At 47.5% G+C, this 10,544-nt stretch overlaps 2 non-coding genes across 2 annotated transcripts; both read right to left on the bottom strand.

Moving 5' to 3' along the window:
- Window positions 1-8,924: 8,924 nt before the first annotated feature.
- On the bottom strand, window positions 8,925-8,996 carry TRNAE-CUC (transfer RNA glutamic acid (anticodon CUC)). Its single transcript has one exon. It is a non-coding gene; the product is annotated as a tRNA-Glu (tRNA).
- A 317-nt stretch (window positions 8,997-9,313) lies between these two features.
- Window positions 9,314-9,419, bottom strand: TRNAL-CAA (transfer RNA leucine (anticodon CAA)). Its single transcript has 2 exons — window positions 9,382-9,419; window positions 9,314-9,359 (listed from the first exon to the last, which is right to left on the bottom strand). It is a non-coding gene; the product is annotated as a tRNA-Leu (tRNA).
- Window positions 9,420-10,544: the final 1,125 nt, after the last annotated feature.

The following is a 10,544-nucleotide window of genomic DNA, read 5'->3' on the forward strand; positions in this document are numbered from 1 at the left end:
TCTGTCCGATAGTGAAGTTTCCACCTTCGGGACATTCAGACTAGTTGTGGGACAAAGTCCCTGAACCCAGGAGAGAACATATATAAACCAACCTTGGACGTACACACAAGTAGAAGCATGAGTGAGGGAGTGGGAACATGGGGGGCTGGGCCAGGCTGAGGTGAGTGCCCATGTGGGGTGGAGTTGGGTTCTCACTGAGTGCCCCTCCTTCCTCCATGCCCAGGTGGTGGAGATGCTGAAAAGCAGTAGCTGCAGCCAGGTGCTGGAGAAGTACGACTCCTTCACCACCAAGGTCAGTCCTGGGACCCACTTCCTGCTGCCCACAGCCCACCCTGTCACAATCTATGGAAACCACGGCAGGACCACCCACCCTCTTTCCAGCTTGTAGCAGGAGAAACATGTTAACCCTTGACCCACCCTCCCCAGCAGGCAGCCGGAGGGAGCCTGTGCACAGACCCTGCTGCACATCCTCCCGCCTGTGGCTCAGGGCTGCCCAAGATGGAGGGGGGGTCCTTCCTCCAACCCACCTCCTCCAACCTCTTGCTGTTTCTTACTCAGCCAAGCACACTCTCCAGGCCTTGGCGTTGGCCGTTCGCTCTGCCTGGAATGCTCTTCCTGCAGATATCACAGGGCTTGCCCCTCAACCTTCTTCAGGTCGTGGCTCAAATGTCCACTTTGAACTGAGGTTCCTCCCATCTGGCACCCTCCCATCTTCCTTTCTCTGCAATATTTTCCACCCTAACGCTTATCACACTGTATTGAATATTTTACTTGTTTAATTTGTTTATGGTCTGTTTCTCCTGCTAGAATGTAAGCTCCTGGTGGACAATGGTGGTGGGAGGGAGGGGAAGGAAGGGGGGAAGGGAAACAGGCGAGGAGGGAAGGAAAAAGGGAGGAGAGGTACAGGGCTTGGAGAATAAGTCAAGCTAGAGAAGATTCTCAGTTGCTCACCCCTACCCCCCACCTTCCACACACCCCATGCACAAAGGTAGGGAACCTACCACCCTCTCTGGGTTCTGGTTGTCTACACTGCAGATCTTGAAGCGTGTCTCCAGGAACTTTGTGATGTTGCTTTTCCTGGGATGGTGGGGCCCTGCCACCTTGTCTCTGGTTTAAACATGCATGTTTGATAGAGGTTTTTGCCCAGGTTAAGGCGAGACCAGCCATGCCCTGTCATCCTGGAAGTCCCTGTCAGGACTGCCCCCCGAGTGCCCAGCCTCCAGGGCTGCTGCACTGGTGACAAGGGTACCAGATCATCTCTGGACACCCCTCAGCCCTCGGCAAGCTGAACAGTTGGTCACCCTAACAGGTGAAGCCCTCCCGGCCAGTTCTGTTGTGTGAACTCTGGCCTTGCTTGGGAGAAAGGAGCAGGGGTGAAGCACAGGGCACAATCCTTAATGGGCACTTCCAACGGGAGAACTTCAGGGTCACTTGCTGGGGGGCTAGCCAGGACCACAGTGTGATGGTGGGGGATGAGGGCAGGGTGAGAAAAATTACTCAGTACCTTGATTCCTCCAGATCAGTGTCAGCAGCCCAACATACTTGCAGTTGACAGGAAGACTGGGCCTCAGTTTCCCCACCTATAAAACAGGGGTGATAAGCTACTTCTTAGGATTATATGAGGCTCATACAAGTGAAGGGCTCATCAGAGGGTGTGTATGTGGGAAGTAGCACTAAAAGTTAGCTGTTTTCTTGTTATTAGGACAAAGGAGAGCATTTTGAGACTGTCAGAGCCTAGTACAAGTAGACCCATGGCAGCCCCCAGGGGCCCAGCTGAATGGTCTAGCCTATCCACTCTGTCCAATTCTGTTTCTCCCTGTCCCTGGACGCAAAGCAAGGGTTCTCATGTTGGCTTCCAGACAATCTGACTCCCCTGCCTTCTCTCCCTGTATGTGGTCGGCTGGTGGCAGGGATACCTGATTAAGGTGGGGAACCTGAGCCAGGGGGCCGTGCAGATGACTAGGGACCTGTCAAATGCAGATGCTGGCTACTACGAGGCCTTCTTGGAGACCCTGCATGCCATCATCTCCCTCTTCCAGGAGCCCCAGTGGGAAATGGGGTGGGGAAATGGGAAAATGGGCATGGGTTAGCCAGTTACTAACCAGGACAGTGGTCGAAAGAAAGTTCAGATAAATCAGGTGGAAAATCCCAAAAGAAATGGGGAAGAGGGGAAAGCAGGGGTTTCCAAACTCCAGTGAGCCTCAGAATCAGTAGGGGTCTTGTTAAACACAGAAGGTTGAGCCCCACCCTGAGTCTCTGATTCAGGAGATCTGGGCTAGGACCTGAGAACATGCATTTCTGACATGTTTCAAGGTCTGCTGCTGCTTTCTGTCATTCTGTCTAGGATCCCCACTTTAAGAACCTCTGGCTAAGAGGCAGTCACATCAGGAAGCTACAGATCTGCTTTGCTCTGGGCCTCACCTGCTCTCTGGTTACAGAGATGAGGGTCCTTACAAGGGCCCTCACTGTCTTTCATCCCTGGAGGATGTATCAGGGGTGCTAACTCCAGACCCCAACCACCAAACCCCTGTCGCTGTCAGGATGGTCTGGGGCTACAAAGATAAAATAGACCGGGATTCACTCTCCCTCAGGGTTCTGTGACCCAATTCCTGCAAAAAAAGGCTACAGATATTCACGAGAGGGCAACAGACCCTGCAAGCCTTCAGCGGCCAAGGGGACTGGCTCAGTTATTTGAGCATCCGGGCTTCTTCTTTTCCCAATAGCATCTCTCCCTTCCTCCCAGAATTTTTTTCAGGGTAAATCTATTTATATTCAGGCCAGGAACTGTCCTAAAGGGAAAATGGAAGGAAGAGGAGGGTCTTAAGGCAGGCCGAGTGGGGTGAACACTTGAGGAGGCGGGGGGTGGGGTGTGTGTGTGCCTGCCAGCCAGGCATGATCCATGTTTCAAGTCTGAGGCTCTGGCAAGGGGCTGTACCTGCCCAGAGGGAATGCATTTTTCTGATTTGTCAGCCCCCAAATGGCACTTATCTCTAGTTCCCTGGAGCTAAGAGCCACCCAACCCGGCATGCCCTCCTTTTGCCAATGGCTTACCTCCCTATAACACACAGGCCAGAGCAGTTCCATGAGAGGGCTCAGCCTCTGTACAGTCCAAATGGCCCATCCTCTGCCTGGCCTTGTCCATTAACCTGCTTCCCTGTCTCTCCCTTGCCTGCTCACTCTCAGGTTTGATGAAATCGCTGGGGGCTTTGACCAGCTCCCCCAGGCCCTGCATGCTGCCCTCTTCCCAGGGACAGTCCAGCTCCACTCGCCAGCAGAGGAGGTAGAGTTGTACGGAGACCACATCCACATCACCTACCGAACGCCTGACCCTCTGCAGACCAGGGCACGTCTGACCACCGATTACCTGATTGTGGCCACCACAGCCAAGGCTGCCTGGCTCCTCTGTTTCCGGCCACCTCTCTCCCATGGCAAGGAGGACACACTGCGATCCGTCCACTACAGCAGTGCCACCAAAGTGATCCTGACCTGCACGCAGCATTTCTGGGAGCACAAAGGCATCTTAGGGGGCAAGTCCAGCACCGACCAGCCTTCCGCTTCATCTTCTAGGCCAACCACATCTTCCCCAACGGCACAGGGGTCATCCTGGCCTCCTATACCCCGGACGATGGTTCTTCTTTCTTCGCTGTCGTGGACGTGCCCGGGCAATTGATATTGTCCTGGACGACCTGGCAGTAGCCCATGATCTCCCCAAGGAGGAGGTGCGGGCCCTGTGCCCCTATTCCACGGTCAAGCATTGGAGCCAGGACCCCTAATCCATGGGCGGCTTTGCCTCCTTCAATCCCTACCAATATGTGGACTATGCCCAGGAACTCTGCAAGCCAGAAGGACAGGTCCACTTTGCTGGGGAGCACACAACCCTGCCCCCCAGCTGGATTGACACAGCAATCAAATCAGGGCTCAGGGCAGCACAGAACATCCAAGAGGCTGTGGGCATGGCTTTGACCAAGGACCCCAGAGACCCAAAAGAACCCCACTCCAAAATGGAGCTATAGCTACACCTGAAACACAATACTGTAAATCAACTATACTTCAATTAAAAAACAAAATGGAGCTATAGCCAACTTTGCGACACCAGGAATTAGAGTAACTCTGGTCACCATGGTCCACCAGGAAAAGTCTCAAAATCCACTCTCTCACTTTATTCTCCACCTTTTTCCAAAGATGCCAACCAAGAGGTGCCACATAAGGCCAAGGAACAGAGTCCCTCTAATATTTGGCCACCCAATACCGTGGATTTATTGGCAATATCTCAACAACAACATCGTGTGATATAGTGATTAAAACAGTAAAGCATTCATTAAGTTTAAGGCTATCACTAAGTGTTTTACCTACCTTCTGGGTGGCATCTAAATAATTATAGAATTGAGTGCTGAGAATTAGGGAGGGCTTTGATTTCCCAGGACCTTGTCTGGGGTCCTTGGCTCCTCTGTTATTCCTTTAATCTGAGTCTAGCCCTACCTCCCCTCCCCATGTCTACTCCTCCATCTCCCATGACTGTGAATTTTCAGAGAAGTTGGGAACTTAGATGGAGGCAACCTTGTGGCCAGCAACATGCTCGATGCTTTTCCATGTTATTAAAGAAACCCTCAGTGTACATATTCTAATATTACTCCATTTTATAGATGAGGAAAACTGATTTTCCAAGAGGTTAAATAACTTGCCTGAGGTCACAAATGATGGTCCAGAGGAATCAAAACCTAAGTCATCTAACCCCAAATCTTCTTGCTTCTACACTCAGTGGCTCTGTCTTATTCTTGTTTGTATTCCTGAAACAACAATTCACATTGTTGACATTCAGCAATGAATATGTTGAATGCTTGAGTGATAGAAGTTCTCAGAATGCACAGCATCAAAACTGCATGGTCTGCCCTCCATCCTTTTCCTATCCCCCTGGATCTTCTTTGCCTGGCAGCCCTGAGGGGTGAGGAGGCAGATAGATGGAGTCAATATTGTTGAGAACTTTCAGGCAGACAGATGCATGAGGTCTAAAGAGGCCCATCATTTGGCAGTGACCTGGCCTGAATTATGTCCCTAAAGGACCTCTTGGAGGTATGAGTAATCACCCAGAAGGTCACAAGAAGGGGCCAGGTGACTATGAGGTTAAAGGACAGTTCATCACCGAAGGCAAAAATGTACCTTCAGAACCAGCTGAGAAAGTGCCATTCTCTTTAGAGTCTGAGGCTAGGACAGAACAACAAGGTACCCAAGAACCCTCCTCCAGCTGGGAGGGTCTGGGATCTTATCCTACTTGTAAGCTAACAAGTTAGCTTGCCACAGTTTCATGGATGCTGGCAGAAGACAAGAGACTCATGGGTCAGAGGCAAAGGATTTTATTATTCATGCACAGCAAGTAGCATGAGCACCCCAAGCCACCAAGTCCCAATGCGGGCAATGCAGAGGTACCCAGGTACACACCATGCATTTAGTGGCGCTGCATTGCAGCTGAGGAACACTGAACTCAGAAAATTGACCAGTTGTATAGCAAGAAGTAAGCAAACCTGCTCTTTGTGGGGGGTGAGTAGGAGGTGGGGGAGGAGACATCATCTCGTCCCTCAACGTTGCTCACTAAAACACAGCTCTGAGAAACAGCCCAAGCAAAGAGCAGTCAGGGCCTTGCATTTTAAACATATCCAACAGGAACGTGCAGAGACACTCAGGCCTCATTGGTGATTGACTTTCCCAACATTGACGGACCCATACTTCAACCACTTCCCTACATAGTGTGGCTTCTATCTCCTTCCTCATGTTCACCTCCATAGGGGCTGGCACCCCCAGTCTCACTGAGTCCCCAGTCTATCTCACTGTACACATGAAGTTCACATGGATTAAACAACCATTCTGATAGTGGCTCTGAAATCTGGTGAATCAGACCCAAATCCTGCCTTTGGTGAACTTGGAGACAAGCTTAGGGACTGTCTTATTCCATAAGGGCTGCTATAACAAAAATATAATAAACTTATAAACTTATAAACAACAGACATTTATTTCTTACAATTTTGGAGTCTAGAAAATCCAAGATTAAGGTGCCAGCAGATTCAGCAGATTTGGGCCCGCCTACTGGGAGCTCAGTTTCTTGCTGTGTCCTCCCACAGTGGCAGGAGCAAGGGAGTTCTCTGGGGTCTCTTTTATAAGGGCACTAATGACATTCATGAGGGCTCAACCCTCATGACCTAAACACCTCCCAAATCGCCACCTCTGACTACCATCATATTGGGGATTAGGTTTCAACATAAGAATTTGGGGGGGGGCAACAAAAATGTTCAGTCCATAGCAGGGACTATGACATATGTTCAAGTAAGTGTGACAAGTGACAGATGATGGTGTTTGTCAGAAATAAAATAGGATGCCAGAGGTGGGCTTCTTCCTGGATTATATCTGCTGAAGGCTGATGTCATCCATTATGTAGGGAGCAAGTAACAATCAAGATACAGAGCTATTTCATCAACACAAAGATCTCCCTCTTGCTATGCCTCTGTAGTCACCTCCACCCCACTCCCTACCCACCAATAAACACGATCCCTAGCACCCACTAATCTGTTTTCAGTCACTATAATTTTATCATTTATAGAATCTTATATAAATAAAATCATGCAGTATGTGACCTTTTGAGATTGACTTTTTCACTCTACATAATTCCCTGAGGTATATCCAAGTTGTATCCTGCATCGATAGTTTATTTGTTGTTAGTGCTGAGTAGCATTCTGTGGTATGGTGGTACCACCATTTGTTTCACCGTTCACCTACTGAAGGGCATTTCAGTTGTTCCCTGTTTCCCTGGTTTTTGGCTGTTACAAATAAGGGTGCCATGAACATTTGTGTACAGGTTTTGTGTGAATATCAGCTTTCACTGCTCTGGGATAAATGCCTAAGTATGTAATTGTTGGGTCATATGGTAAGTTCATGTTTAGTTTTGTAAAATATTGTCAGACTCTTTCCTAAGTGGCAATACCATTTATATTCCCACTAACAATGAATAAGTGATCTACTTTCTCTTCCTCCTCGCTAGTACTTGGTGTTATCACTGCTTTTTATTTTAGCTATTCTGAAAAGCTTGTGGTGAGATCTCATTGTGATTTTAATTTGCACTTCAACAACGTTGAACATAAATGTCTTGTCATGTCATTGGCTCATTTTCTAATTGGATTGTTTGCTTTTTTACCATTGAGTTTTGAGAGTTCTCTATTATATCCTAGATATGAACCCTTTGTCAGATATGTCGTTTGCAAATTTTTTTTCCTGTTTGTTGCTTGTCTTTACTTCCTCTTAACAAGGTCTTTTGCAAAATGAGTTTTTAATTTTGATGAGGTCCAATTTAATATTTTCTTTTGTGGATCATGTTTTTATTGTCACTTCTAAGAGCTCTTCACTAAGCCCTAGGTCCTAAAGGTTTTCTCCTGTTTTCTTATAAAGTTTTTATAGTTTTATGTGTTACATTTAAATCTATGACTCATTTTGAGTTGATTTTTGTGTAAGGTGTGAGCAATTTTTCAAATAAGTTGTATTATTCTTCTACTAATAAGTTTTATACACTCATGGTAGAAAAATCAGCAAATGCATGACATTACAGCAAAGAAAATTTAATTTTTTCATAATCCTACCATGTACAGAAAATCAGGTACATTTAGATGTATGTCTTCCCAGCTTTTTTTTTTAATTCTTTGTTTTTTATTTTTAGATTCCTTCCAATTCCTTTCGAAGATGAGGGAAGATTTCAAAATGAAACTTAAAGGTTAGATGGAATTTCATTCTCTTTCTTCTTCATCCTTTGATTGGTCAGTTTTATAGATGAGAAAACTAAAGCTTAGATAGGATAGACATCTTGCCTTCTGAAAAGTCCAGTCAGGACTTGAACTCAGCTCAACCTGACCACCAGCCATCATTTACCATGCTATACTCCACACAAGGCTGGATTACAAAAAAAAAGCCAACTGCTAGCACACAGCAAAGCAGAGGCAAAATTATTTGTCCAAGGCCTGGGGTCGTTTGGCAAGCCTGCTTGTAACTAATATGGAGGTAGAATATATCCTAACAGCTCTGGCCTGGAGGGCTAAAAAAGGTACCCAGGGAGAAATGAATACTTTGAAAAACAACAAATTAAGCACAGAGGGTCAGACTATTATACAGCTATTAAGATTGAACTTAAGTGTGACCAGTGTTTTTATTATTAAAATAGATCACTTTCCGCAGGTGTCACAATAGAAAAATGGGCAGTGAAAGTTTCTAAAATAAAAACTTTTAAAAAGCAGCTATAAAAGATATTTTGGGAACAATTAGGGGAAATTTGCATGTGCACTGGTATCTGATCATGACAAGTTAACGTTAATTTTCTCAGGTGTGACATGGAGTAGTGTAATACTGTCTGAAACTTTCAAATGGGTGGGAGGCTGGGGAAGGTCTGTCTAGAGAGAAAGAGAAAATGTGGCAAAATATTAACGTATGTCGTATGTAGGTAGAAAGAACACTGGTGTTCGTTGGGTCATTGTTTTAATTATTTCAATTTACTTTCAAAATAAAAAGGTAGATGTTGGGGTGGGAGAGAATCTCCTGACTTCTTTTCATAGCAAAACTTGCCTGAGCCATTGTGAGGAGCTAAGACCTTCCTGAGTCCCCCTCTAAGTGACATCTGCCATTCTAATGGTAGTTTGGGCATTCGGGGAGATTTTTTTTTAACCCTGGGCGTCGGAAGACTGGCACTTGTGGCAGCACCAGGGTTTTCTTTTGGGATCATTTAGTGCTGTCTGCAATGTTCTTCCCTTCCTAATTAAGGTATTGTGGGTATAGGACAATGATTCACACACAGCTAGCACCCGTTAACCAAAATAACTCTGACCTCTGGTAATTACTTTCTCTCCGAAAGAAAGCAAGTATTTTTGAGGTTAAGTAGCAACAAAAAAAAGGTTTTTTTCCCTGACCGGGAATCGAACCCGGGCCGCGGCGGTGAGAGCGCCGAATCCTAACCACTAGACCACCAGGGATCACATAAGTTTGGCTTCTACACCGAGCTAGACTAAGTGTAAAAGGTGTGACGTAAACTGGGTTCGTGAATATGATTACATGAACCTCGGGTACTTACACCGCCTCCCTCTTCCTCCTAGACAGTCTCTCGGCCACTGTAAGAGAAAACAGGAAGTGGAGAACAGCAGAAACGGCAAAGTCTGAATATGGCCGCCTTCTCAGAAAACAGGAAAAAGATAAAACCGCCAGTAGCACGGGGGAAATGTTCTAACCGCCACTAGCACGGGGGAAATGTTTTTACATATGTTAAACCTAGCCGAAGGTGGTAAAAAGCGCCTGTCAGAAGTGGGATTCGAACCCACGCCTCCATTCGGAGACCAGAAAGCCCAGAGGGAAGGTATACACCTTGAGTCTGGCGCCTTAGACCACTCGGCCATCCTGACACGCTGCAAGCTGCTTACTCGTACAGAGCCTGCTTTCTGCGGCAGCCTGCTGCGCTGCCCCGCCTCACGGTCCGGGCGGGCTGTCGCTGGATCCGCCCGGCCAGGGCGAAGGAGAACCGCCTGTTGGGCGCCGGCCCCAGCCGCGGAGCTCTCGGAGGACACCGGGCACTCCGGAGTGCCCAACCTCGCTCTCCCGGGCGAAGCCGGAAATGGAGCCGGATCTCCAGAAGCAAGGACAATCCCGCTAGAAAACCAGAGGGGTTAGTGACCACCCGGCCCAGCAAAGGAGGGAAACTATAGCAGCAAAGGCAAAGAGAAAGCGCCAGGATGCAGCCCACCGGACTACCCGCCACTGCCAGATCCCGGGTTCCCGCCGCACATTCCTGGCCCTAGCTGCGAAAACTGGCTAGACGAGTGAATACAAGGAAAGCACTGGAATGTACGCTTGCCACAGAGTAAGCGACAGTGATTACGGTTGTTGTTTCAGAATTATTAGGGCTTTCTGCCTTATTGTCCCTGGCATACCCATCCTCTTAAGGTGCACCCCTCTTCCTCTGTCAAGTTACCCAGCCGTGGTTAGAGATAATGGGGAGATCAGTGTTCAAGAAAAAAAATTCATTCATGACGCTTGTTAAAGCACTGTAAGGAAGACTCTATTCAAGGGGGACGTTATCAAGATATGTGTAGGTACCACTGCACCAGGGTCTTGCAGTGGGGGAGGAGAAATTAGACTGAGCTCTGAGTACAACAAGGGAGAGTGGAAATTTATAGCCAAGGAGAGAGGTGGGGGGCCGTCATTGGATGGAAAATTACTAAGGGGGGTATTCTGTACAAACCGATCTAACAGAGTTCTTGCTGAAGGTAGGCCAGGATATCAGACATCACCTGGCAGATGGTAGAGGACAAGGAGCCCCATTATATATTCAGGGTGATCATATATCAAGGACGCGGCATTCTGGTTAAACATATTTAGCAGGATTCTTGCTAAAAATGGACATTGTAGAGAGAAACATGGAAGTCCAAAAGACAGGCCTAGTTGAGAAAGAGTTCAGGGGAGCAGTTAACAAAAGAGTGCAAAGATAGCAAGAGTGCTTTAGCATCAAATGGAAAGACCCCACTCCTGTG

This window comes from Physeter macrocephalus, chromosome 2, assembly GCF_002837175.3.
Source record: "Physeter macrocephalus isolate SW-GA chromosome 2, ASM283717v5, whole genome shotgun sequence".
Classification (NCBI taxonomy): Eukaryota; Metazoa; Chordata; class Mammalia; order Artiodactyla; family Physeteridae; genus Physeter; species Physeter macrocephalus.